The 27,414-nt window shown below is 35.9% G+C and overlaps 1 protein-coding gene across 1 annotated transcript in view; it reads right to left on the minus strand.

The window, feature by feature from the left end:
* MIPOL1 (mirror-image polydactyly 1) overlaps window positions 1-27,414 on the minus strand; it is a 323,728-nt gene that overhangs the window by 58,767 nt on the left and 237,547 nt on the right. The window lies entirely within an intron of this gene.

The raw sequence follows: 27,414 nt of genomic DNA on the forward strand, positions 1-27,414 counted from the left end.
CAGTGACTCCTCACTGCTCCTAGGATAAAGTCCAAATTCCTTAAACATCATTTACAAAGCTCTTTATGTAGTTCTTTTTACTCTTTTCTAATTATTCACCTGTTTACCCCTATACTCCAGCCAAGATGAACAATATTCACATCCCCTAGAACACTAACCCTATCCTCATTTACTTACACTAGCTGCTACTCACCCTTTAGATCTCAGCTTGGTATGAGTTTCTCCAAGAACTCTGACCTCTTGCCCTGATTAGGTGATTCTCTCATGTGCTCCCATAGTATTCTGACCTTTCAGCTGGATAGATGTTAAGCAATTGTTTTTTTATCCACCATTTGATCTTTAGTGCCTAGAAAAGGATTTAATAAATATTTGTGGACTTGATTAATTAATTACTGGTTCCTTAGGCCTGCTTCATGTGGTTCTTAAATGGTTTTAATGGCTGACTAGAATCTTTGTGATTGGCAGGTGCCCTGCAGAATAGAAGCTATGGATATCTAGTACTGGTTTATAGTTAACCAATGTGGTTTATAGGTTGATTACTTTGTGAAGACCAAGAGTAATAAAAAGCCTAAGATTTAAAAAGGAAATGAAAGAAATAAAAGTAAGCAAAAATAACTTTCATAAATTATTCTATTCTGGAGGAGGATTTTAAATGGACTCTCATCACTGTTGCATCATTGTGGATTTCAGCAGTTTTTCTGCAATACTAGAAACAAATGCTACTGGAGGCCCCCCTGGTGGTCGAGTGAACATTTGCTTGTAGTGAAATAATCTTTGAAAGGGGTCATTCATTCAATAAATATTTACTGAGCAACTATGTCGTGCCAAGTACAAGTAACTACTTGGGGATAATAACAGTAGCCAACAGTTACTGCTGTATCTTGGGGGTTGGTTGTACTGCTCTACCTCAGGGATACAAAGGTAACCAAAGCAGGTAAAAATGTCTGACCTTATAGAAGCTTTGCTCACCATTTTATCTTTACTGCTTGGAAGAATTGCTTAATAAATATTTGTAAATGAACTAATTAGTTCTTCTTATGGTCTATTTCTAATTTGAATCATTCTGTACTTCCTTAGATTTTGATGGCCTTCCTTTCGGATGCAGTATTGCATGGCAGATCCATGGATAAGGAGGGCTATGACACCATTTTCCTGGAGTTAACTGCTACCTCACTCTTATTTTCCTTTATTTGTCTGATTTTAAAATAATTATACCATAATTTAGTACAATCACCAATATACGTTAGCTTGTGAAATTGAAAGCAGATTTCCTTATAATGAATAGTTAAAAGAAATTATCTTTAAGCATAATTTTGTTGATGACTTTGACTATGATAATTCTCTTAGAGAAATATTATTCACACATGCTAGGATGATTTCTGGATTTTAGCAAATTACACATTTGCTCTACACACCATATTTAAAGAGAAACTAATTTTTTATTTATTTTGTTATACTTTTTTACCAGTTTCTCTACACTATGTGAATGAAGACTTCAAAAAAAATCAGCCCAAGCTTCTATCAGACTGCTTTATCTACATGATTCAAGGATTGTAAAGATAATAGTAAGGTTATTGTTTCTTTGAGAGTGAAGTACCCAGTGGAGCAAAGACTGAGGTTTCTTCAAGAGGGAATACTTGGTTTATCAGCAGTTAGATAGCATGAACACATGCCTTATATCACGGTTATAGGCATCCGGATTCTTTCAAAAAATGGTAGCTAGTCATCAGGATGAATGTCATTTACTTTTGTTTTGGTCTCCAGGGAATAATGTTTACTTTGCTTTAAAATTTATGTGAGTCATTTTGGTTATATGCCTTTTTTAATTAGCTTGAAGGAAGCAATCACTGGGGAGAAAGCGGAAATCAATTCTGATCCGATATTGATAGCTACTGTGCTGTAAACTGTGTGTCCTTTCTAATTAAATGTAAACATGTTCAGTTCTAAAGTCCAGCAGCAGTGACAACAGTCACTTGGAAAGATTGCCTAAGTACTGCTCAACTGACCTGCTTGCTCTCTTTCATGGCTGCGCTTGTGCAGCCATGCCTGGGGTGAGTGCTGGTGGCCACTGACTTTTTTTAGGTCATCTTCAGAGAAAAGATTTGACAAGAATGTCGAGTGCTCTGTAATACCTAAAGTTATTTATTAACTATGTCCTTCCGATAGCTAATCAATGGCATAGCATAGAGTCAAACTTGTTGCACTAAACTGCCCCCTGCCCAAAGCCAAGTCTTGGTAAATATTTAATGGCAGTAAAGGTGTTTTGCTAGTTATCAACTGATATGTTAAAGGACTCTTAAAAGCAACTTTATCTTGCCTTCCCTTCTATAAATAATTTGCTCAGCAATATACTGTGTAAGTATAAAAGCATTTGGATTTCATTCTATCAGGTATCTTGCTCAGAAAAAGACCAAATGCGAATTATTCTTAAAAAGTGCTCATTTTTATCAGTACTATTTTAATCAGTACTATGTCACGTAAACCTAAGAGGGAAAAACCACTATTAAACTTCTCTGTCTGGTAAAATGCCAACTCAGAGCGTAAGACCCAGCCCCATTCACTTTACTAAACATCACACTGGACTTGTTCAAAACCCGTTGTACAGCTGCTGTCATAAGGAAATGTTAGAATGTTTCTGTTGTTATAGAGTTGCCACATGCTCTGTACAATCAGAAGACATATGGATTTTTGCTTTGTATACAACACAGTAAAGTTTGATTTTTACATCTTTACCTTTTTAATTATCTGTTGAGTTTTAGGTCTCCTTGTTTCACTTATTCTAACTTGTGGTAAGGCAGAAAAAAATGACAGCTTGAAAATAAGGAAGAAATCTCTTCAGACTTAAGTCTTTTTTGGAATGCTTGATAATTGCTTAGGAGAAATGAGGCTGATTTCTTTAAACTTACATTTATTTCATGCCTACAGATTTTAAAGGAAGGTAACATGCTTTTTTATTCTGGCATGTATTTCAGTCTAAAAGTTTAATATTAAATTTAATACTAAATACTGACTGACTTATGAAGTATGAATTTTAATAGAGTAACTATAGAAAGGAACAAATTATTTTCCTAAGTATTCAATAACTGGTGACTCAAAGCATTGTCCTGAATCAATGACCCTTAGTGATACATCCTACATCAAAAGGGTTGAAACTGAAAATAAAGAAAAAATGTGAGAGTAAGAAAGTTAAAAGTTAAGTTTTCAGAATGGAAAAACACTACAAATGTGCCAGATTTGAGGTTGAAACGCTTGACTTTGCAATACTGAGATGAACTATTTATTTTACTTTGTGGTGGTCTGAAAGGAATGTTTATGTATTTTTTGCCTGACATGGCTGGTGTATGGAAGGGAAACAGTCTCCTACTGTCAGTGACATAGGACATTAATTTTTAAAAGATTACTCATAGTCCAATTGCTATGAAGGCAAGGTTTCTGAATTTTCTCTCAATCCTGTCTGAGGATTAATTAATTAGTCATTAATAATATGGTATTGAATACTTTGAGAGAACAAGGTATCATGCTCCAACTTTAAAGGGGTCTTATTTTTCACATTGCTGACCTCAGTATACCAAAGTTTGGCAGAGAACATGTTTGTTTTTAAATTAATATTTCTGTTTTATGTCTCTTGAAGATATGTCTATATTGATTTTCCTCTCTGAAATCTTATGTAACACAATGATATTTCTCTACCTCTCAAATTTTGACCAGGGACCTACATCAGATCAGAACCAATGGCAGGCCAGCAGGTACATGCCTGGGGTCTTAACTTCAAGTGGATACAAAACTTCATGGAATAAATTTAAAATATGGTGCTAGTTAACTCATGTTGTACCAATAACCAATTGCTCATATAAGTGGAAAAATGTAAATTGGGCATATTGCTGTTGTAATAGATAGGTACCTCAAATGGAAATTTAAAACAATTTTTTCTGCTTTGATACACAATTGCATATTATAATGTACAATGACAAACTGCATCAACTACACTTTACCAGCCAGCTAAATTCTGAAAAATTGAATCTGGTTGAAGGCATGCTCATTTTTACCATCATTACTCATTCATTCAACACATATTTACAGAATACCTATTTTGTGCTTGACACTGTTCTAGGCACTAGGGATAGAGCAATGAATGAAACAGACCAAGATCCCTACTTTTGTGGATCTTTGAGAATCAAGTTTATCCAGCTTTTGTACAGACCCACCCTTTCCAGAGACCTCACCTATAGCCCTAGTCCATGAGGCTTACTTCAGACCTATTTCTCAAACTACCTTCTATATCACCATACCAGACACCAGTTCTTTGGCTTCTGTAACTAATACTGTATTTTGAATTTTGTATTTTCGTGATGAACCCTCTTTTTATAGTATGTGTGTATTTGGAATAAATTTCCTGTCAACAAAGTATATATTGCCGTAACATATCCTTTTAATAGTAAAGATGTATGTGGCTATAATGCAAATGCCAAAAAGAATATCAGCCACAGTTTTTAAGAACTTTCAATTGTAAAAACAATTCCTTATAGGTAGCCTTTAAAGTGAGTTTTCATTATTTATGCTTATTTTCCAAAAGATTTGAGATTCTTATAAGAAAAAGCCTTAGGATGGACTGAAACATCCCGATAGTAAGAAAAGGTCTGAAATCATATATACTAGATTTTGTAGTACTTCAATATCTATATTCTGGTAATCGCTGTCTATAAGATGTTTACTTTTGGGGGTGACAAACACAACTAGTAGGTCTTATTGAGGCAGTGAATCATCAAAACCAACTAAACAACCAATGCCACAAACTAACAGCTAAATGACACAGCAGGGACATTTTATTGTCCTTACAGTCTAATATGTAGCTAGTTTTGGATGGAAATAGTGGATTAGAGCTAGATGACACTGCTCCTGAGCTCACTGTAACAAAGAATATTAGCTAATCCCAATAGGCAAGACTGTATTTCCTGTGGAAAACTCATAGGTGCAACAATGCTCGTTTTTCACTTAGTGAGTTCTATTATGGGTAAGTAGAAAGCTTACCCACAGTACAAGTATAAACATGGTCCTAACATAATTTGTTCTTTACCTGGGTCATATAGTATGGACAAATATCATTTAGCTATATTTATTTTGGCTGGGGAATATGCATCTGATCTTGCTCACAATCAAGAAAATATCTGCTAATTGAAAGAATTTCAACTAGGAAGTAAAGTCAAAGACTGATTTGGATGGGTAAAGGACTGAATACTGGTCTTTGGTTTACTTACTTTATTCTGTTTGTTTCTGCTTTGGTATGATGAATTCACAAATAAAAAGGTATGAAAATTAACACTATGTAGAAGAAACCTATAATTTCATCTATGTGGTATTAATGAGAAAGGGCTTCTGCAATAATATTGCCGCATATGTTATGTTTTATAATTTATTAAAACACATTGTAAAACTGAAAATAGTAACAAATGATTATCTTAATGAGAAAATGATGTACAAATGGAATAAATCCAACTTCATAAATATGAATTTACTGAATTTGAACTATTAAGAAGATTGCACAGAGCTTACTGCTCAGGAGAAAAGGACAAGTAGGAAAATTCTCCTGGTGCACTTTGCCCAGCAGGTTGGGAATTTTCATGATCTTCAGGTGCTCCAGCCCCCTGGCTGGCCACACAGCTCTAATGCCCCACTCTGTGATACGCAGCCTGCTGCATCTTCCTCACTGTTAAGAAGTCTCTCAGATTGTCCACCTTTCTGTTGTCCCAGAGTAGCTGGATATGGATCCCTGTTTTCCACAAGCATCTGGAATCTCAGTCTCTCCAGGTATTCTGCCTGTCTCTGCTTTCCAACCACCTAATCACCAGAGAACCATGCAATGTAGGTTTGTGCTCTCAGAGCAGATCTCCAGAGGTAGGTGTTCAGAAGTCTCAGGCCTCCATTTCCCCCTAACTCCATTTCTCTTCCTCCTGCCCATGAGCTGGGGTGGGGAAGGGCATCGGTCCTGCCAGGCAACAGCTTTGGTATGTTACCCTGTTCGTGAGGTGTATTCTTTTCTCCAGGTGTATGCAGTCTGTTGCAGCCCTCTGTCCTGTTGTTCTTTCAGTATTAGATGTATTAACTATGTTTTTGTATTATATGTGGTTTTAGGAGGAGGCCTCTGTCTCACCTCTCATACTGCCATCTTTAATCATCCCCTCTGGAAGACTATTATTAAAAGGTTTTAAGAAGGGGAATGATGTTAGGAGTGGGGAACGGATCTGAAGAGAACAGACTTGGCTGAAGAGAAATTATTTAGGAGACTAGCTCAGTAGTTCAATGTGATCATTGAAGATCTGCATAGGGTATTCATAACAACCAACCCAGAAAAGAGAAGAGCAGATTCAAGAAATACTTAAGAGGTACAATAGATGAAATTTGTTGACTCAGGCGTGCAGGAAAAAAGAACATTAGCATATAGGTGACAGGTAAAATCAGAGGAATAAGTGGAGGCAGTTCAGGGAAAAGACCTTTAGAGCAACTATTAACATAAACAATGATAGAAATTGCTAAGAAATATTTATAATAAAATCAGGATAAGACTTTATTCTTAGAAGAGACAGTCTTTTATTCCTGATATTCCAAATAAAATAGTCAAAAATACTTATCAGCTACCTCCCAGGTGCTCAGTATTGAGAGAAGTAAGAGAAATGTTAGACTACTTCCCTCATTAGCACTTAGACAATACTTTCTCACAGAGATTTATAGGTAGATGCTTCATAGCTCATATCAAACACAGCACTTCATATATTTCAATCTGTTTTTATCTTAGGACCCTTCTGTTATCACTCGTCAGCAACATGAGTGAGTGGTGACTGAGAGGTGGAAAGTGCTTGGAGTTCATGGTTCTTCTATTTACTATCCATGGTACTTTGGGTAAATTACTAAATTGAATTTTAGATTCTTCAGTTTGAAGACAAATAATACTGCTTGTTTCACATACTTGTTATGAGGATCAACTTAAGGGTATTATTGTGAAAGAAGTCTGCTACAAGTATAAGCAGTATATAAGTAGCAGTCTATAAAAGTATTGGCTAACATTGTCACTGCGTCTCCTGTGGTGCACTACCTAGACAGCAAGGGAAATGAGAGTTGGAAGATCCACATCAATGATGACAAAGAGAAGGCCAAAGATGGGGAGCACCCTGAAGCCCATAATCCAGCAGGAGTAAGGGATCTGGAGCTATGAGCATAGTTCAGGTTAGAGCTTGCAGTCATTTACAGAGCCAGTAGACAGAACACAAGGTTCCATGGATCAGCAGCTATTTATACTGGACAACTGAATGGCCTAGGGTGAAATGTTTTATGTTATTTATTCTAGTTCATGACTAATTAGACCCACTTTGCAGATTCTGATGAATGGCTGTTGAAAGGCCTCTCATGATTTAATAGAAGTTGACAGTATCTTTTTTAAAACACAAGATCCTTTAAATCATCCACATAAAAAATCTGAGATTCTGGTGTAAATGACAGATATTCAAATCTTGAATTTTGGGAGCAGGAAAAGAAAGTGATGATTTCATTGAATAATTTGAGTTTTCACCAATGAATAATTCTGACTATAGCATAGATACTGTCAATGATTAAGAGAGAACATTGCATATGCAAAGAACACTGGGTTTGGTTAGGCCACCTTTGGTCAGATTCCATCCTTGTCACTAAGAAACCAGGTTACCTTGGCTAACCCTTTTTAACTTCTCTAGGTCTGATTCCAAATCTGTCTATAATAACAAAAATGATGCTTATTGTTTTATTGAGTGCTTTCAATGTTTTAGGCAATCATTTGGGCACTTAACATACATTATATCTAATCTGTACAATAACCCTGAGAAGTAGTTATCATTTCTATTTAAAACGAGAAAATGAAGGCTTAAGAGGCTAAGTAATTTACCCAGGCAAGTAAATGTTTGAGCCAGGATTCTCATCATGATATGCCTTCTTTGAAAATAACGTCATTTTTGTTTTTTAAACTAAGAAATTTTCAGTACTCTTTCAGTCTTAAAATCTTGTAAGGCCAATGTTTAACCAAGTACAATAGGTACAAAGATACATTCTAAATATACATACATATATAGTATATTAGTTACGGGATCCTAAGAAAACCACTGAGCTTCTCCCTGTTTCACCTTCACCTTTAAATCATTTTTATGAAGATAATAATTCATGCTATTAGTTATCCCAGAAGAGGTGGGACATAAAATACGCTTATGACTTTGATATGGAAGATAAAAAGAATACTGATAATAATATTGCAATTACCTGTTGTATGCCTAAGAAAGCTTTAGAAATTTCTTAAAATTAAAAAAAATCATGGTTTTAATGCTCTATATATGACTTTATAAGACTATCAGATAGGAATTGAAGGACATTTCTTCCATTGGTGAATAAAATGCACATGCTATAACATCATTCACTTTCCAGTCCATTACTGCTGATTCTTAATACAACTGCCTTGTTTCTGAAAGGCAGTTCCTTACAAGACCGTTTAACCAAAAATACCTAAGAAATAAAAGCTTAAGGAAGAAAGAATGAACATCCTGCTACTTGACGTTAATCACATTAACTCCGAGCACCTAGTAGACAGCTATGGCATTACTCCTAACTGGAAGACACTGAAGTTAAAGCACAAGGTTTTAAAGTTAATGGGAGTTGCACAACTGAAACGTTGTATGTCAACCTGATTATATGTCCCTAAGTTATTGTTCATTGATAGTGCCATTCCTCTGTTTAATCAAGAGTTAAAGCAGTGCAGTAATTCCCTATTTTCACAATATTCTTTCTGACAATAAAGATAACAACTACGGGAACAGTTTTAGCTGGCTAAACCTGATGTACTGGTTTTGTTAATAAAAAATTCATGACAATTAATGAAATGGATCTATTAAGACAGTCCCCCAAAGTAGTACAGCAGCCCCACCTACAAATGAACTTCTCTTGACCTATATTATTCAAAAGGAACTGTAGTAACTTGCTCTAAAAATTGTTACATACAAAAGGGTCAAAGCAAATCAAAGCTTTATGCAGAAGCTGGCACGATAATTCAAGTGAAGAATGCTTGATATAGCCACCCTTAATCAAGTTTTCATTTGCTGTTCATAGTCATAAGACCATTTCCATAATTCATGCTTTTCTACTATATTAAATTTTAATATATTTAAAAATCATTTTAAGATATTAAGAACTAACACTTGGCTGAGTTCCAGATTTTATACTTTGTTATTCCAACTGCACTGAAAAGAGAGACTGTTGAGTAGCCATATCTCTTTTCAACTCAAGTCCTTAATGGTTAAGTGCTAGGCAAAGAGAATACACACAAAGGAAACTGTAAGGTTCATAATGATTTGCTTGATATGCTTTGACAAATACAACTCAGCAGAACATTTGTACAGCTTCCCCCTTAAAACTAATCCTTTGTTTAAGTCATGCTTTGATTTTTAAAATCTGTTGTATGTCAATTATTTTTCTACCATATGTATGAATAGACACACACACTACATATATAATAAATATATACAATACCATATATATGTATATGTACACACAATAACATTTCACAAATGTTAGTTGAGCACCTACCCTATGTGCAAGACACTGAAGATAAGGTATAAATAAGATACTGTCAAGGAGCTTAAGCCTAGTGGTGGGGACACACAGGTGGACAAGTGAGGAGAATAAATAAATGTGTGCAGGTGTTGTGACAAGAGTGCAGGGCATAAGGCAATGTGCACAAAGTAGCCAATATTACTTTGGGGTAGTGGGTCAAGAAGAACTCTGTAGAGTATATCCACCTTGATGACTAATAAATGAGTTGTAGACTTCAAAATTTTTTTAGAGTAGTGTGAGTAGAGGCAAAAAATCAGCATTCCTATTAAAAAAATCTAAGACTGAATTAGCTTTATAAATATAGTTGTAAATTCATTTTATTACATTTTTAAATGGATACAGGATTTTTTACATGGCTTTTTAATAAATTAAGATATTGAAAAATATTCACATTAAATTAGGTATATGTAAATGTATTCAAATATCTACAGAGTAGAAAAATACATATATGCTTTAATTTCTAAAGCAGTTCGCTTATGAATGAAATATACTTTCTTTTTTGACTTTTCCTATTATTAAAAAAAAAAATCTCAAGAACAACAGAGTCCATCTATACCTGTGGAAATATATAGCTAAATAATAGTATAGAGAACATGAATTATCTCTCCAAACCATTATTTTATTCCTGGGAATTAAAGCATACATATATTACAACATGCATTTACCTCCCATAGCTCCTGAGATCACACAGAAATAAAAGCATCACAGTTTAAAAAGAAATAAACCCATAAAAGGAGAAGACAGGTGAGCGTGGAGGCGGTGATTATCCCTAATCTGAAATTTTAATATATTCTGGAAGACAGGAAGTGATGAATGTGTCAACACATGAAACAGGCAGATGAAGAAGTGTCCTATAACACACCACACAGGAACAAGATCAGGAACTAGAGGAGACAGCACTATGGCTCTGGGCTGACCAGGCAACTGCCTTGAATGAGGGTAGAAGTGAAAAACAGGCCTGGTAATGAGAGCAAAAATGAGCCTGGTAGCATGTCTCTATATAAGACTTTTACCCTGAGCACAGTGGGCTGGAACCTTGATGTTTACCAACATGCAAAGAGTCTGCCATCTCTTCTCTAAAGAAAATCACTGAACTGCTCAAGGAAATGAGTTCTGGAGGAAGCTAATCTGGATGTGGACCTCCAAGTCAAATGTTCCTTGTTTTGGCACTTGTAGAACTGTTCACTCACTAGACTAAAGTTAAAATGAATCCCACTGGTTTATGTTCTCTGTTCCACACCATACAGTACTCTCCATAGAATTCCAATTCAGGGGAGAAAAAGACCTAGTCACACAACTGATTGTGAAGTTCATACCAGAGACAGACTTTTTTTTCAACTATGAAAAGACGTGCTGAGAACCGCAGAATGAAAGAAAGAACAAGGAGAATAAGGAGAAAACCTGATACCCCCAAATAAACAGTTTAGGCAACAAAAATATGAAAAAATTAATATAGAGATAGGAGAAGATGTATGTTGATTATACAAGATCAGGATGCTATGAAAAAGGAATAAAAAATGAGGTTTTTTTAGAGTAAAAATATCATTGACTAAACTAACAGTTAATAGAAGGACTTGATTATACAACAACGAGAATGTACTTAATATGCTACTGAACTGCACCACGTTAAAATGGTAAATTTTCTTATATACATTTTACCACAGTTTAAAAAAACTGAATGTGTGAACTTCTTTGCAACTTGCTAAATGGGAAAGTATCTCCCAGAAAAGCTCCTCTTGGCCAATAGCTGTGGCATAAATTTCATATCTATCAACAACTTATTTTTATTCTTGGAAATGGAAAGCTACTTAAAACAACAATGAGTAAGTAGACTGTGGTTTTTATATTTATACAAAGAAGTCTCAAATCCACTGCCCAAAAAAGAAAAAAAAGAAAGTTGAGGAAATTTATAAAGCTATGCACCAGAAAGTTAAAGATTTAGAAAATATACAGAAAAGTATGAAAGAGTGAGTCCAGTAGATATAACATCTGGCAACTAGGAAACCAGAAAGAGAGAAAGGAAGGAAGGAAGGAAGGGAGTGTGGAAGAAAAAAAGAGCAGAGAAAACTATCAAATAAACTTAAGAAGCATTCTCAAGAGGTGAAAGACAAGAATCCAAATTGAAAGCATCTAGGCATACAGAGCACAGTAAATGAAAGAAGATCCACACTCAGACATCTCCTTATTAGTTCAGAACACCAAGGTAAAAAAAAAATTAGTGTCTCCCATGAGAAAAAAATCTGCAAAGGAACACTGATCTGAATCATTCTGGAATCAGTTATTGGAAGCAGAAAAAGAGAAGTGTAATATCTTGAAAACTGTGAAGGGATGTAATTTTCAAATTTGAATTTTATATTCAGAAAGGCCTCAACTATCTACTCTTTGGAAGTTACTTGAAGAGGCAATAAATCAAGAAAGAAGACATGGAATCCAAAGACAGTATAACCAGCCCAGCAGAGCAGTGACACTGAGAAACCTTAGGATGACAGCTGTGCTGCTGTCCAGAGAGTAAATGGCAGGCACCGAATTATCCTGTGAGATGGAGGATTCTGGCAAAGAGGGACAACATAAAACAGATTAAGAGTGACAAGATGGAAAAGCTGAAAAAATATAGCCAAGATCCAAGAAAAAAAAATTCATTAGAAGTTTCAGACAAGATAAAATAACTGTACAAGAAACCCATGGCACAAGCAAGGAAGAAACACAAAATATGGTATGATTTTAAGTACTCGATGGAGGAAAAAAACATCCTTTTGTCTCAATCCAAAGAACATTCTCCTCTGGCACAGGGGCTGATTAATTCAATCCAAAGGAAATAAACTGTAATTCTTGTATACCATATGGCCAATATAGTCAATAATGTTGCTTCTTATTTTTCAAAGAGGAATAATTTTAGATATTAACATCAACCTGAGTATAAGGCAATGAAGAATTTTATTACAAATTCTATGAATGACAGGTGGAGAAAAGAAGAGAAAATAAAATTCAAAATTTTTTACCTCCATTCAATTTGTTGACTACTTCTTAGGGCAATTGTGACAATAAGAGCTCTATAGGACCTATATCTTTGCTATTTCAATGTTTCTAGAAGTCTACATTTTGTAATTATTTATACTGATAAGTGTAATTGTTAAAAAAATATAATCTGAGTGGACGTATGCCTTATTTAGGTATTTTGACAATTGTCTGTGGATTATCTCTGCTAGAGAGTTTTTCTGTTTATTAAATTGATAGTATCATTTGTGGAACCTATTAACATGGAGATTAAAAGAAAATGGAATACAGCTATTGATATTTAGAAGTGACTTTGACATGGTAAAAACGTCAGCAACATGTCTGATCAAGTACCAATGTATAGCATGAGAAAAATGCTCCTCAGGTGACAGAACAAAGAATGATTTTCCTGCCATTCCCTTATTTGTTGCCATATACCAGAAACTGCTTCAAGGTGGTCTTTAAGAATGTCTGTTGAGCCACATATGACTTAGAAAACTTTGAACAGTTACATAAAAATAAATATCAAAGAATTTAAACTTGAAGACTTAAAGGAACATATCTGTCGAGGAATTTGAACATAATATGTATTCATTAACAAATAGTGATGAATGCAAAAACTAAAAGTGATCTTCATACACAGGAAAGTCAACAGAGTGCTGATTTTGAAATTTAAGATCCTGTTTTCTATTAGTAAAATTCACAGTGTAGTGGAAGACTTTTAGTTCTCTAAGATCCCTTTAGGAAGTTTTTCTCCCCTTGCCCTCTCTTGCTTAAGCCCACCACACATGATTTTAAAAGGCAACAGCAGGCATCCCACATTATGGGAGAATATATTCATAAATGAAAGATCCAATAAAGGGTTGACATCCAAAATATATAAAGAGCTCATGCACCTCAACAAACAAAAAGCAAATAATCCAATTAAACAATGGGCAGAGTAGCTGAACAGATAGTTCTCCAAAGAAGAAATTCAGATGGCCAACAGACACATGAAAAGATGCTCCACGTCACTAGTCATCAGAGAAATGCAAATTAAAACCACAATGAGATATCACCTCACACCAGTAAGGAACACCACATCCAAAAGACAAACAACAACAAATGTTGGCGAGGATGTGGAGAAAGGGGAAACCTCCTACACTACTGGTGGGAATATAAATTAGTTCAACCATTGTTGAAAGCAGTATGGAGGCTCCTCAAAAAACTCAAAATAGAAATACCATTTGACCCAGGAATTCCACTCCTAGGAATTTACCCTAAGAATGCAGCAGCCCAGTTTGAAAAAGACAGATGCACCCCTATGTTTATCACAGCACTATTTATAATAGCTAAGAAATGGAAGCAACCTAAGTGTCCATCAGTAGATAAATGGGTAAAGAAGATGTGGTACATATACATAACAGAATATTATTCAGCCATAAGAAGAAAACAAATCCTACCATTTGCAACAACATGGGTGGAGCTAGAGGGTATTATGCTCAGTGAAATAAGCCAGGCAGAGAAAGACAGGTATCAAATGATTTCACTCATCTGTAGAGTAAAAGAACAAAGAAAAAACTGAAGGAGCACAACAGCAGAAGACTCACAGACCCCACGAATGGACTAACAGTTACCAAAGGGAAAGGGTCTGGGGAGGATGGGTGGGAAGAGAGGGATAACGGGGCGGGGGAAGAAAGGGGGCATTATGATTAGCATGTATAATGTGGGGTGGGGGGCACAGGGAGGGCTGTACAACACAGAGAAGACAAGTAGTAATTCTACAGCATCTTACTACGCTGATGGACAGTGGCTGTCATGGGGTATGTGGGGGGAACTTGGTGATGGGGGGAGTCTAGTAAACATAATGTTCCTCATGTAATTGTAGATTAATGATACCCAAAAAAAAAGGCAACAGCAGGGCGAACAATATTAACTTCTGCTCAAAGATTTAGTGATAGAGTGGGACTAAGCCTTTGAAGGCACCTAAAGATTTCGCTGGTTATTAACAAGTATTTATTGGCAAATAAAACAATCTTTTAAGAAAAATGTTGCTACAGTTTAATAAAATTAAAATAATATTACTATATTTTAGAACTTATTTATAATAATATCAATTAAAACAAAAATAATTTTTTGCCAGTGACAATGTGAACATTTTATAAACTACTACAGTACTAGAACTTAGAAAGACCAGTTTCAAACTAAGAAGCATATACACCTTGATTCACATTCTTGTTTCAGAATACATGCTGCTTTCTGAAAAGGCACTTTTCCAGGCCTTTATCAGTTCACAAGGCTACTGCTGCAACTGCTACAGGAGAGAGACTGTTCTCTTTAAAAGGAAGGTCGCAAAGTCCTGAAGTGTGAGGAGGCACTATTAGACCCTGACTGAGGTTTTCTCTCTGGTGAGTGGTTGAAGGAATATCATGGAAAAGCTTTAAAAAGAAGCATTTGGGGATTAAAGATAGCGGTGTGAGAGGTGAGACAGAGGTTTCCTCCTAAAACTGCATATAATACAAAAATATAATTAATACAACTAACCCTGACAGAGCAACAGGAAATAGGACTGCACCAGACTGCATACACCTGGAGAACAGAGCAGACCTCACAGAACAGAGTAACGTACCAAAGTGGTGGCCCAGCGGGACCAAAGCCTTTCCACACCCTAGCTCACCACTGGGAGGAAGAGAAACTGAGCAGGGAGGGAGTGGAAGTCTGGGACTGCTGAATACCTGGCTCCAGAGATCTGCTCAGGGAGCACAAACCTACATTTCATGGTGCTTTCATCATACCCTCATGATTATGGGGTTGGAAAGCTGGGACAGGTGGAGTTCCCAGGGAGACTGGCATTCTGGCTGCTTGTGGAAAGCAGGCATCCATATCTGGCTGCTCTGGGACAAAAGTTTATACCTATGTGCTCAGCACACTGGTTCAGGCAGGGGAGGCAGGCAACAGCTCTATCCTCACCCCAGGCAGCAATACTGCTCCCCTACGACCTCCAACATTGCTTCAGGGGCTGAGCAGTCCCAGAGAGTAGAGCTTCTGGACACTAGAGGGCGTCATATACAAATATGAAACACCAAAGGAACATTGTCCAGAGTAAAATTATTAATTCAACTACCGAGAAAGATTTAAATGACATGCACCTCGTGACTCTTCCTGAAAGGGATTTCAAAATAAAAATCAACATTCTAATGGAGGTATGGAAAGATATTCAAGAACTCAGGAATGAATTCCGGTCAGAGATCCAATCATTGAAGAACACAATGGAGGTTATTAAAAGCAGGTTGGATATGGTGGAGGAGATGATAAATGAAATAGAAATCAGAGATAAGGAATACGAAGAAGCTGAGGCATAGAGAGAAAAAAGGATCTCCAAAAATGAAAGAATATTGAGAGAACTGTGTGACCAATATAAATGGAATAACATTTGCATTATAGGGATACCAGAAGAAGAAGAGAGACAGAAAGGGATAGAAAGTGTCTTTGAGGAGGTAATTGTTGAAAACTTCCCCAATCTGGGGAAGGAGATAGTTTCTCAAGCCATGGAGATCCACAGATCTCCCAACACAAGGGACCCAAGGAAGACAACACCAAGACACATAGTAATTAAAATGGCAAAGATCAAGGATAAGGACAGACTATTAAAAGCAGCCAGAGAGAGAAGTAAGATCACATACAAAGGAAAGCCCATCAGGCTAACAGCAGACTTCTCAGCAGAAACCTTACAGGCCAGAAGGGAGTGGCATGATGTGTTTAATGCAATGAAGCAGAAGGGCCTGGAACCAAGATTACATTATCCGGCAAGATTATCCTTTAAATTTGAAGGAGAGATTAAACAATTTCCAGATAAGCAAAAACTGAGAGAATTTACCTCCCACAAACCATCTCTACAATCTATTTTGGAGGGACTGCTATAGATGGAAGTGTTCCTAAGGTTTGATAGCTGTCACCAGAGGTAATGAAACCACAGTAACGAAAGTAGAACAGCTAATTACTAAGCAAATACAAAATTAAATTAGCTATCCCCAAAGTCAATCAAGGGACAGACAAAGATTACAGAATATGATACCTAATATATAAAGAATGGAGGAGGAAGAAAAAGGAGGAGAAAAAGAAAAGAACCTGTAGATTGTGTTTGTAATAGAATATTAAGTGAATTAAGTTAGACACTTAGATAGTAAGGAAGTTAACCTTGAACCTTTGGTAAACACGAATCTAAATTGTGCAATGGCAATAAGTACATACCTATCAATAATCACCCTAAATGTATATGGACTGAATGCACCAATCAAAATACATAGAGTCACTGAATGGATAAAAAAAGCAAGAGCCATGTATATGCTGCCTACAAGAGACTCACTTTAAACCCAAAGACATACACAGACTAAAAGTGAAGGGACTAAAAAAGGTATTTCATGCAGCTAATAGAAAAAAGCAGGAGTTGCAGTACTTATATCAGACAAAATAGACTTCAAAACAAAGAAAGTAACAAGAGACAAAGAAGGACATTAAATAATGATAAAGGAGTCAATCCAACAAGAAGATATCACACTATAAATATCTATGCTCCCAAAACAGGAGCACCTACATATGTGAAACAAATACTAACTGAATTAAAAGGGGAAAAAGAATGCAATGCATTCATTCTAGGAGACTTCAACACTCCACTTTCTGAAGGACATCCACAGAACTCTACATGCAAAAGCAGCAGAATACACATTCTTCTCAAGTGCACATGGCACATTTTCAAGAATAGATCATATACTAGGCCACAGAAAGAGTCTCAGTAAATTCAAAAAGATTGAAACTGTACCAACCAGTTTCTCAGACCACAAAGGTATGAAACTAGAAATAAATTAGGCAAAGAAAATGAAAAATCCCACAAACACATGGAGGCTTCACAACATGCTCCTGAATAACCAATGGATCAATGACCAAATAAAAACAGAGATCAAGCAATATATGGAGACAAATGACAACAATAGTTCAACACCACAGAATCTGTGTGATGCAGCCAAGGCCATGCTAAGAAGAAAGTATATTGCAATACAGGCTGACCTCAGAAAAGAATAATAATCCCATATATGCAGTTGAAACTCAGTTAATGAAAATGAAAAAAGAAGAACAAATGAGGCCCAAAGTCAGTAGAAGGAGGGACATAATAAAGATTAGAGCAGAAATAAATAAAATTGAGAATAAAACAAGAGAAAGCATCAATGAAAGCAAGAGCTGGTTCTTCGAGAAAATAAACAAAATAGATAAACCCCTAGTCAGACTTATCAAGAGAAAAAGAGAGTCTACTCACATAAACAGAGTAAGAAATGAGAAAGGAAAAATCACTATGGACACCACAGAAATACAAAGAATTATTAGAGAATACTATGAAAAATCATATGCTCACAAACTGGATAACCTAGAAGAAATGGACAACTTTCTAGAAAAATACAACCTTCCAAGGCTGGCCAAGGAAGAAAGAGAAAATCTGAACAAACCAATTACCAGCAATGAAACTGAACTGGTAATCAAAAAACTACCTAAGAACAATATTCCTGGTCCAGATGGCTTCACTGCTGAATTTTATCAAACATTTAGTGAAGACCTACTACTCATCCTCCTTAAAGTTTTCCAAAGAGTAGAAGAAGAGGGAATACTTTCAAACTCATTCGATGATGCCAGCATCACTCTAATAACATAACCAGGCAAAGACACCACAAAAAAAGAAAATTACAGACCAATATCCCTGAAGAACATAGATGTAAAAATACTAAACAAAATATTAGCAAACCGAATTCAAAAATACATCAAAAAGATCATCCATCATGATCAAGTAGGATTTATTCCAGGGATGCAAGGATGGTACAACATTGGAAAATCCATCAACATCATCCACCACATCAACAAAAAGAACAAAAACCACATGATCATCTCCATAGATGCTGAAAAAGCATTTGACAAAATTCAACACCCATTCATGATAAAAACTCTCAACAAAATGGGCATAGAGGGCAAGTACCTCAACATAATAAAGGCCATATATGACAAACCCACAGTCAACATCATACTTAACAGCAAGAAGCTGAAAGCTTTTTCTTGGAAATCAGGAACAAGACAAGGATGCCCACTTTCCCCACTTCTATTCAACATAGCACTGGAGCCGCGGCAATGAGACAACACAAAGAAATAAAAGGCACCCAGATTGGCAAGGAAGAAGTTAAACTGTCCCTGCTTGCCAATGACATGATATTGTACATAAAAAAACCCTAAGGAATCCACTCCAAAACTACTAGATCTAATATCTGAATTCAGCAAAATCTAATACACAGAAATCTGTGGCATTCCTATACACTAACAATGAACTAACGGAGAGAGAAATCAGGAAAACAATTTCATTCAGAGTTGCATCAAAAAGAATAAAATACCTAGGAATAAACCTAACTAAGGAAGTGGAAGACCTATATCCTGAAAACTACAAGACACTCTTAAGAGAAATTAAAGAAGATACCAATAAATGGAAACACATCCTGTGCTCATGGATAGGAAGAATTAATATTGTCAAAAAGGCCATCCTGCCTAAAGCTATCTATAGGTTCAATTCAATTCCTATCAAAATACCAAAAGCATTCTTCAATGAACTAGAGAAAATCGTTCTAAAATTCATATGGAACCAGAAAAGACCTCAAATAGCCAAAGCAATTCTGAGAAGGAGGAATAAAGCTGGGGGATTATGCTCCCCAACTTCAAGCTCTACTACAAAGCCACAGTAATCAAGACAAATTGGTACTGGCACAAGAACAGACCCACAGACCAATGGAAAAGACTTGAGAGCCCTGATATAAACCCAACCATATATGGTCAATTAATATTTGATAAAGGAGCAATGGATATACAGTGGGGAAATGACAGCCTTTTCAACAACCGGTGTTGGCAAAACTGGACAGCTACATGCAAGAGAATAAAACTGGATTACTGTTTAACCCCATACACAAAAGTAAACTCAAAATGGATCAAAGACTTGAATATGAGTCATGAAACCATAAAACTCTTAGAAGACAACATAGGCAAACATCTCCTGAATATGAGCATGAGCAGCTTCTTCCTGAATGCATCTCCTTGAGTAAGGGAAACAAAAGCAAAAATGAACTCATGGGACTACATCAAACTGAAAAGTTTTTGTACAGCAAAGGACATCATTAACAGAACAAAAAGGCATCCTACAGTATGGGAGAATATATTTGTAAATGACATATTGGACAAGGGGTTAACATCCAAAATACGCAAAGAACTTACATGCCTCAACACCCAAAAAGCAAATACCCAAATAACAAATGGGCAGAGGATATGAAGAGACAGTTCTCCAAAGAAGAAATTCAGATGGTCAACAGACACATGAAAAGATGCTCCACATCACTAATCATCAGGGAAATGCAAATTAAAACCACAATGAGATATCACTGCACACCAGTAAGGATTGCCACCATTCAAAAGACTAAGAACAACAAACGCTGGTGAGCATGTGGAGAAAGGGGAACCCTCCTTCACTGCCAGATGGAATGTAAGCTAGTTCAACCATTGTGCAAAGCAATATGGAGGTTCCTTAAAAAACTAAAAATAGAAAATACCATTTGACCCGGGAATCCCACTCCTTGGAATTTACCCAAAGAATACAATTCCTCAGATTCAAAAAGACATATGCACCCCTATGTTTATTGCAGCACTTTTTACAATAGCCAAGATATGGAAGCAACCTAAGTGTCCGTCAGTAGATGAATGGATAAAGAAGATGTGGTATATATATATAATGGAATACTATTCAGCCATAAGAAAGAAAGAAATTCTACCATTTGCAACAACATGGATGGAGCTGCAGGACATTATGCTCAGTGAAGTAAGCCAGGTGGAGAAAGACAAATGCAAAATGATTTCCCTCGTTTGTGGAGTATAACAATGAAGCAAAATAGCAGGAGACTTGGAGACTCCAAGAATGAACTAGTGGTTACCAAAGGGGAGGGGTGTGGGAGGGCAGGTGGGGCAGGATGTAGAAGGGTTTGAGGGGTATTATGTTTAGTACACATGGTGTGCAGGTTCACAGGGAGAACACTGTAGCACAGAGAAGGCACATAGTGGGTCTGTGGCATCTTACTACACTGATGGACAGTGACTGCATTGGGTTTAGGGTGGGGACTTGACAATATGGGTAAATGTAGTAACCACATTGTTTTTTCATGTGAAACCTTCATAAGAGTGTATATCAATCATACCTTAATAAAAAAAAAAGCATTTTGTTTTCTAGTCAGCCTTTTTTGGTTTTGTTTTTACTTGAAGAGCATATCCAGTTGTAGCATGTGATGAGGAAAGTATTCTATAATACAGTCTATTTCTTTAAGGATTGTTTTAACAAATGAGCCATCAGGAGTCCTAACCTTTGCCTCCAACTTGCTCTTCTGTGTCAATGTTCAAGTCATCTTAACCCTGGTTCATCTACCACCATTAACCACTGTCGATGTACCCATACATTGAAAAGATAGTGTTCAATATCCTTTAACTTCTTTGAGCAAAATATAGTCACATTATATCTATAGTATTAAAAAACAGGAGAGCTCACTGAAATTAAATATTGGGGTAAATGAATATGTCATGTTAACTCTCGCTGTCAGTTGAGTAAAATGCAAATCAGCAGCATCAACAAATAGGATTGAATTATCCACGGGCATTTATCATTGTTCTGCTTCTTGTTACTCTATTTAAGTTTAACATGTTCTTATTCTGGCAGCTTTTCATACATACAAATACAATGACACAAAGAAATACCTGTAAAACTACTAAGCGTTTCAGTGCTAGGTGAACATATTTGAAAGCTATGATTGGAAAGCTACTCAGATTGACACAGTGAAATGAGGGGACTAGAATCTGTCTAAATAGGTTATATCTTATTGTAGCTAAAATATGAAGTTTGTATAGTCTGATAAGCATCTCACATTGAGATTAGGGCCAGAAGCCATGAGAACTAGAGTCTAATCATTTATTCATTATACAAATAATTATTTAGCACCTACAGTCAGATGAACAGTATATTAGGAGCTGGAATAAAAACTCAAATAAGACAAAGTCCCTGCTAAGGTCATTTTTATGAATGATGTGAAGTAAGGGTTAAGGTTAACTTTTTACATAGTTAAGCAGTTGTACTATCACTATTTGTTGAATAGCCTTTCCTTCTCCTTGTGAGCTGTCTTGTCTTCATTATTGAAACTAAATAGACCATATATGTGTGGGACACTATCCTATTCCCACGATATAGATGGTACTTCCATTCTTTCACTAGAATCAGTGTGTTGATATCTATGACTACAGAATATACCTTGAAATCAGGTAGTGTAATTCCTCCATTTCTATATAAATTACTTCGGCAATTCTAAATCAATTGCATTTTCATATAAATTTTAGAATTGGGTTCTTAATATATATTGTAATGGGTGATGTAATTTTTATTAGATTAGTGCTAAATCTACAGATTAATTTGGAAAGAATGAATTCTTAGCAATATTTAAGACACAGAAAAGTCTTCCCATTTATAGACATTGTGTATTTCTTCATTTACTTAGGCCTTCCATAATTACTTTTCAGCAATCTTTGGTAGTTTTCAGGGTATAGTGTCAATTTCATCCTTAATTTTTTCATAATTTTGGGTGTGACCATAAAAGGAACTGATATTTTATATTCATAAATCACTCATTTGATAAAGGGTTAACATCCAAAATATATAAAGAACTCATACACCTCAACACTCAAAAAAACAAATAACCTGATTAATAAAATGGGCTGATGACCTGAACAGACGCTTCTCCAAGGAAGAAATACAAATGGTCAACAGGCATATGAAAAGATGCTCCAAATCACTAACCATCAGGGAAATGCAAAATAAAACCACAGTGGTGTTAGACATCATTTCACTCCAAAAGACAAGAAATAACAAATGCTGGTGAGGATATAGAGAAATGGGAACCTTTCTACAGTGTTGGTGGAAATGGAAATTGGTGCAACTGCTGTGCAAAGCAGTATGGAGGTTCCTCAAAAAACTAAAAATAGAAATACCATTCAACTCAGTAATTCCACTTTTAGGAATTTAGCTGAAGAAAACAAAATCCCTGATTTGAAAAGATGTACGCATCCCTGTGTTTATCACTGCACTATTTGCAATAGCCAAGATATAGGAGCAACCTAAACGTCCATCAATAGATAAATGGATAAAAAAGATGTGGTACATGTACACAATGTAATATTACACAGCCATAAAAAGAAAAGAACGCCTGCCATTTGCAACAATATGGATGGATGTAGAGGGTATTATGCTCAGTAAAATAAGCCAGGAGGAGAAAGACAAATACCGTATGATTTCACTTACTTGTGGAATATAAAAACAAAGCAAAACAGAAGGAACAAAACAGCAGTAGATTCACAGGCACTGAGAAGTAACTAGTGGTTACCAAGGGGGAGGGGATAAGTTGGTCATGGGATGGTAGTACAGCATGGAGAATATAGTCAATGATTCTGTAACAATGATTTCTACATTGATAGATAGCAACCACACTAGAGGGGGTGAGGATTTAATAATATGGGTAATTGTTGAACCACTGTGTTGCATATTTGAAATCAACATAAGATTGTATATCAATGATACTTCAAAAAAAAAGGGAAGTGATTTTCTAATTTCACTTTCCAATTGTCCATTGGTAGTAGCTAAAAATATAATTGATTTTGTATATTGACCCAAATTCATTTAGTCTACTAGATTCTTTAAGGTTCCTTAGGATTTTCTATATATAGTCAGTGAATAAAGGCAGCTTTATTTCTTTTCGATTTTCAGTGATTATGACTTCCTGTAGGAAGATGAATTGAAGTGGTGAGTGGACATCCTTGCCTTGTTTCTGACCTTATACAGAAAGAATTGAGTCTTTATTATTAAATATGTTAGTTATAAGTTTTCCCTTAGATGTTTTTTGTCAGACTGAGCAACTAAATGGGTTTTGAATTTTATCACGATTTTTCTGCATCTATGGAGATGATTCTTTTTTTCTCCTTTATCTTGTTAACATAGTGAATTAAATTGATTTTATATGAAACCATACTTGCATTGCCACCTAATCATAATGCAAGTATCATTTTTATATATTGTTGGATTTGATTTCCTAGTTTTTATTGAGGATTGAGTCTAGAGTCTATGTTCATGAGGGATATTGATCTATAGTTTTTGTTTCTTGTAATGCCTCCACTTAGCTTTTTATACAAACATAAAATTGACATCAACTAAGTTGGGAAGTATTCCCTCCTCTATTTTCTGCAAGAGGGTGTTAGGATTGTTATTGTCTTCCTAAATGGTTGACAAAAATTCACCATGAAGACACCTGGGCCTGGAGTTTGTTTATGAAATGTTAAATTATGAATTCAATTTCTTTAATAGAATATTTTCAGAGTTTTAATTTCTTCTTATGTCAGGTATGGTTTTACATCTAGACTCTTAATTCTATTCCATTTATCTAGATGTCTATCCTTATGTAAGTACCACAGTTTCAATTAATGTAGTTTGGTCATAAGCTTTGAAATCAGGAAGTGTGAGTCTGCCTACTTTGTTCTTTTTCAAGATGGTTTTGCTATTCTGGGTCTCTTGTAACTACATATGCAATTTCTACAAAGAAGAAGCTGGGATTCTGATATGAATTGTGTTGAATCTATAAATTAATTTGGAGAGTTTTGCCATCTCAACAGTACAGTCTTCTAATCCATAAACATGGAATACTTTCCATTTATTTAGCTCTATTTAAACAATGTTTTATAGTTCTCAAGGTGTAAGTTCCACACTTATATTAAACAATTTATTGTGAAGTTTTTGACTCTTCTTGATGTGACTGTATGTGTTGTTTACTGGGTTTCATTTTTGTACTGTTCATTGCAAATGTATAGAAATATAATTTATTTTTACATATTGATTTTGTATCCTAAAACCTTACCAAACTTATAGATTCTAACAGCTTTTTTAGTGAATTCTATAGGATTCCCTCTCCTCCCTCTCTCTCTACATATACTGTAAGTTTTGTTTCTCTTGTGAACTCCAACTAATACAGATTTTGGTACCAGGAATCAAGTGCTGCTGTGACAAATACCTAAAAATGTGAAAGTGATTTTGGAACTAGGTACAGGGTAAAGGCTGGGAGAATTTTGAAGTGCATGTTAGAAAAAGACTATATTGCCTTGAAGAGACTGCTGGTAGAAATATGGACATTAAAGGTGATTCTGGTGAGATCTCAGATGGAAATGAGGAACATGTCTTTGGGATTTGGAGGAAAGGCAATCCTCACTTTAAAGTGACAAAACATCTTTGAATTGTGTTTGGCTGAATTGTGTTCTAGTGTTTTGTGGAAATAGAAATTTTAAGTCATGAACCTGCATATTTCATTATAAGCAAAGTACTGAAGGTGTGGCCTGGTATTTCCTTGATGCTTATAGTAAAATGTGAGAGGAAAAGGATCAATTGAAGAAATTGTTAAGCAAAAAGGAACCAGAACCAGAAGAAAATTAGAAAATTCTTAGACTATCCATATTGCAAAAACTGAGGAAGTGTGTTCTGGACAGACCATTAAGATGGGATAGCAACACCATAAAGAGATTACAGGTGTGATCCATGATCTAATCAGCTGTCTCAGCAAAGGCTGGATATAGACATGGGTTATACCTGGAGAAACACTGCCATTTGGACTAAAGGTGACAGAGGACAAATGAAGGAAGGCTGTTGAACTTCTGGGATTCTACAGGATGAGACAGTAAAGAAATCCCTTCTCCTGCACACTTGTAGCTCTTCAAGAAAGAGAAAAATGAACCTGAAGGTGGTCAAAAAATCAGCAGGGCTGCCCCTCCCACCATAGGCCTGGGGATGAGGCTGTCTCCCCTCAGTTTCAAGGGGCCAGGATGCTACCCGGCTGGGGGGCAGGGTTGCTGCCCATGGATGTGCAGGAAATGAGAGGGCCATCAGGTGACAATGCACCTTAGTGGGCCTGGAAGGTGGGGCTGCCCACCTTAGTGGGCCCAGAGGACAAAAAAATTGAGGCAAAGAGGATTATTCTAGAAATTAAAACCAAATGGCCCCTACCCTGATAGGGTTTGGCTTTGACTGGGACCTGTGACCTGTCTTTCCAATTTCTCCCTTTCGGAATGGAAATCTATCCTATACCTGCCCCCATCACTTTTGGAAGCAAATAACTTGTCAGGCCTTGCAGTTTCACAGCTGGAGAGGAACTTTTTCTCAGGATGAATCATGCCTCAAGTCTCACCCACATTTAATTTATACGAGATTTGGGACTTAAGAGTTGGTACTATAATGGATTAACATTTTTGGGCTTTTGCGATGGGGATGAATGCATTTTGCCTGTGAGAAGGACCCAAATTTTGGAGTGTTATTGACTGAACTGTGTCTGCTCCATATTTTTATATTTAAGCCCTAAGTCCTTCAGAATGTGACTTTGGAGATAGGGTTTTAATAAGAACATTAAGGTGGGCCATAGTCCATCTTGTCAGGAGACCTTATAGGGAGATAAGGAGAAGATTAGGTCATAAGGAGAGAGATATTGGGATGTGCACACACAGAGGAACGGCCATGTGAGAACACAAGAAGAAGGTGGTCATCTGCAAGTCAAGGAGAGAGACCTCAGGAGGAACCAGTCCTGCTAACACTTTGATCTTAGACTTCTATACTCCAAAACTGTGAGAAAATAAATTTCTGTTGTTTAAGCTACAAAGTCTAAGATATTTTGTTATGGCAGCACTAGAAAACTAATAAAACATATTCCATTTATTGATTTTCAGATGTTAAGCCAACTATGTATTCCTGAGATAAATTCTGTTTGGATATGCTAAACAATTCTTTTTATATATTGCTGGGTTCAGTTTGCTAGCTTTTGGGTTTCTTTAGAATAAACATATAAAAATACACTATTATTGACATTAGTACAATGCAGTGTTGTACAACCATCATCACTGTTTCACCATCCCAAGAGAAACCCTGTACCCAATGAACAGTTATTCCCTATTACTATCTCCAGACCCTAGAAACCACTAATTTGTTTTCTGTCTCTATGAATTCACTGATTTTACATATTTCATATTAAAAAATCATGCAGTAGGTGCCTTGGCATCTGGCTTCTTTCACTTAGTATGTTAATCCACATTGTAGCATGGTATCAGCATGTCATTCCTTTTTATGGCTGAATAATATTCCACTGTATGGCTAAACCACACACTAGTTGATACACATTTTGGTTGTTTCCATCTTTGGCTATTGTGAACAACTCTTTTATGAACACTGATACAGAAGTTTCTGTTTGAATATTTGTTTTAATTCTTTTGTGTATATACCAAGGAATGGAATTGTTGGGTAATATGCTAATTCCATGTTTAATTTATTAAGCAACCACCAAACTGTTTTCCACAGCGGCTGTATCATTTTACATTCCTATGAGCAATTTACCAGAGTTCTGATTTTTCTGCATCCTTGCCAATATTTGTTATTTTTCCATTAAAAAGAATTATAGCTATCTTGTTGGCTACACATATTAACTTTAATGATAATTAGGGATTTCCTTTGTTTTGAATTAGTTTAGTTTAGTATGTGACATAGCTGTATGAGTAAAGTTGGAGGATCTTCTATCAGTGCATTTCCATGTCTGATATGAATTTGCTGTATTTCTTTCAGGCTGATCTCAGAGACTATGTTAAAAAGCAGTTCCATGAGACCAAATTACAACAAAATCTCTGTGATATTCTTGTGAA

The sequence above is a fragment of the Manis pentadactyla genome, chromosome 11, assembly GCF_030020395.1.
Source record: "Manis pentadactyla isolate mManPen7 chromosome 11, mManPen7.hap1, whole genome shotgun sequence".
In the NCBI taxonomy this organism is placed as follows: domain Eukaryota; kingdom Metazoa; phylum Chordata; class Mammalia; order Pholidota; family Manidae; genus Manis; species Manis pentadactyla.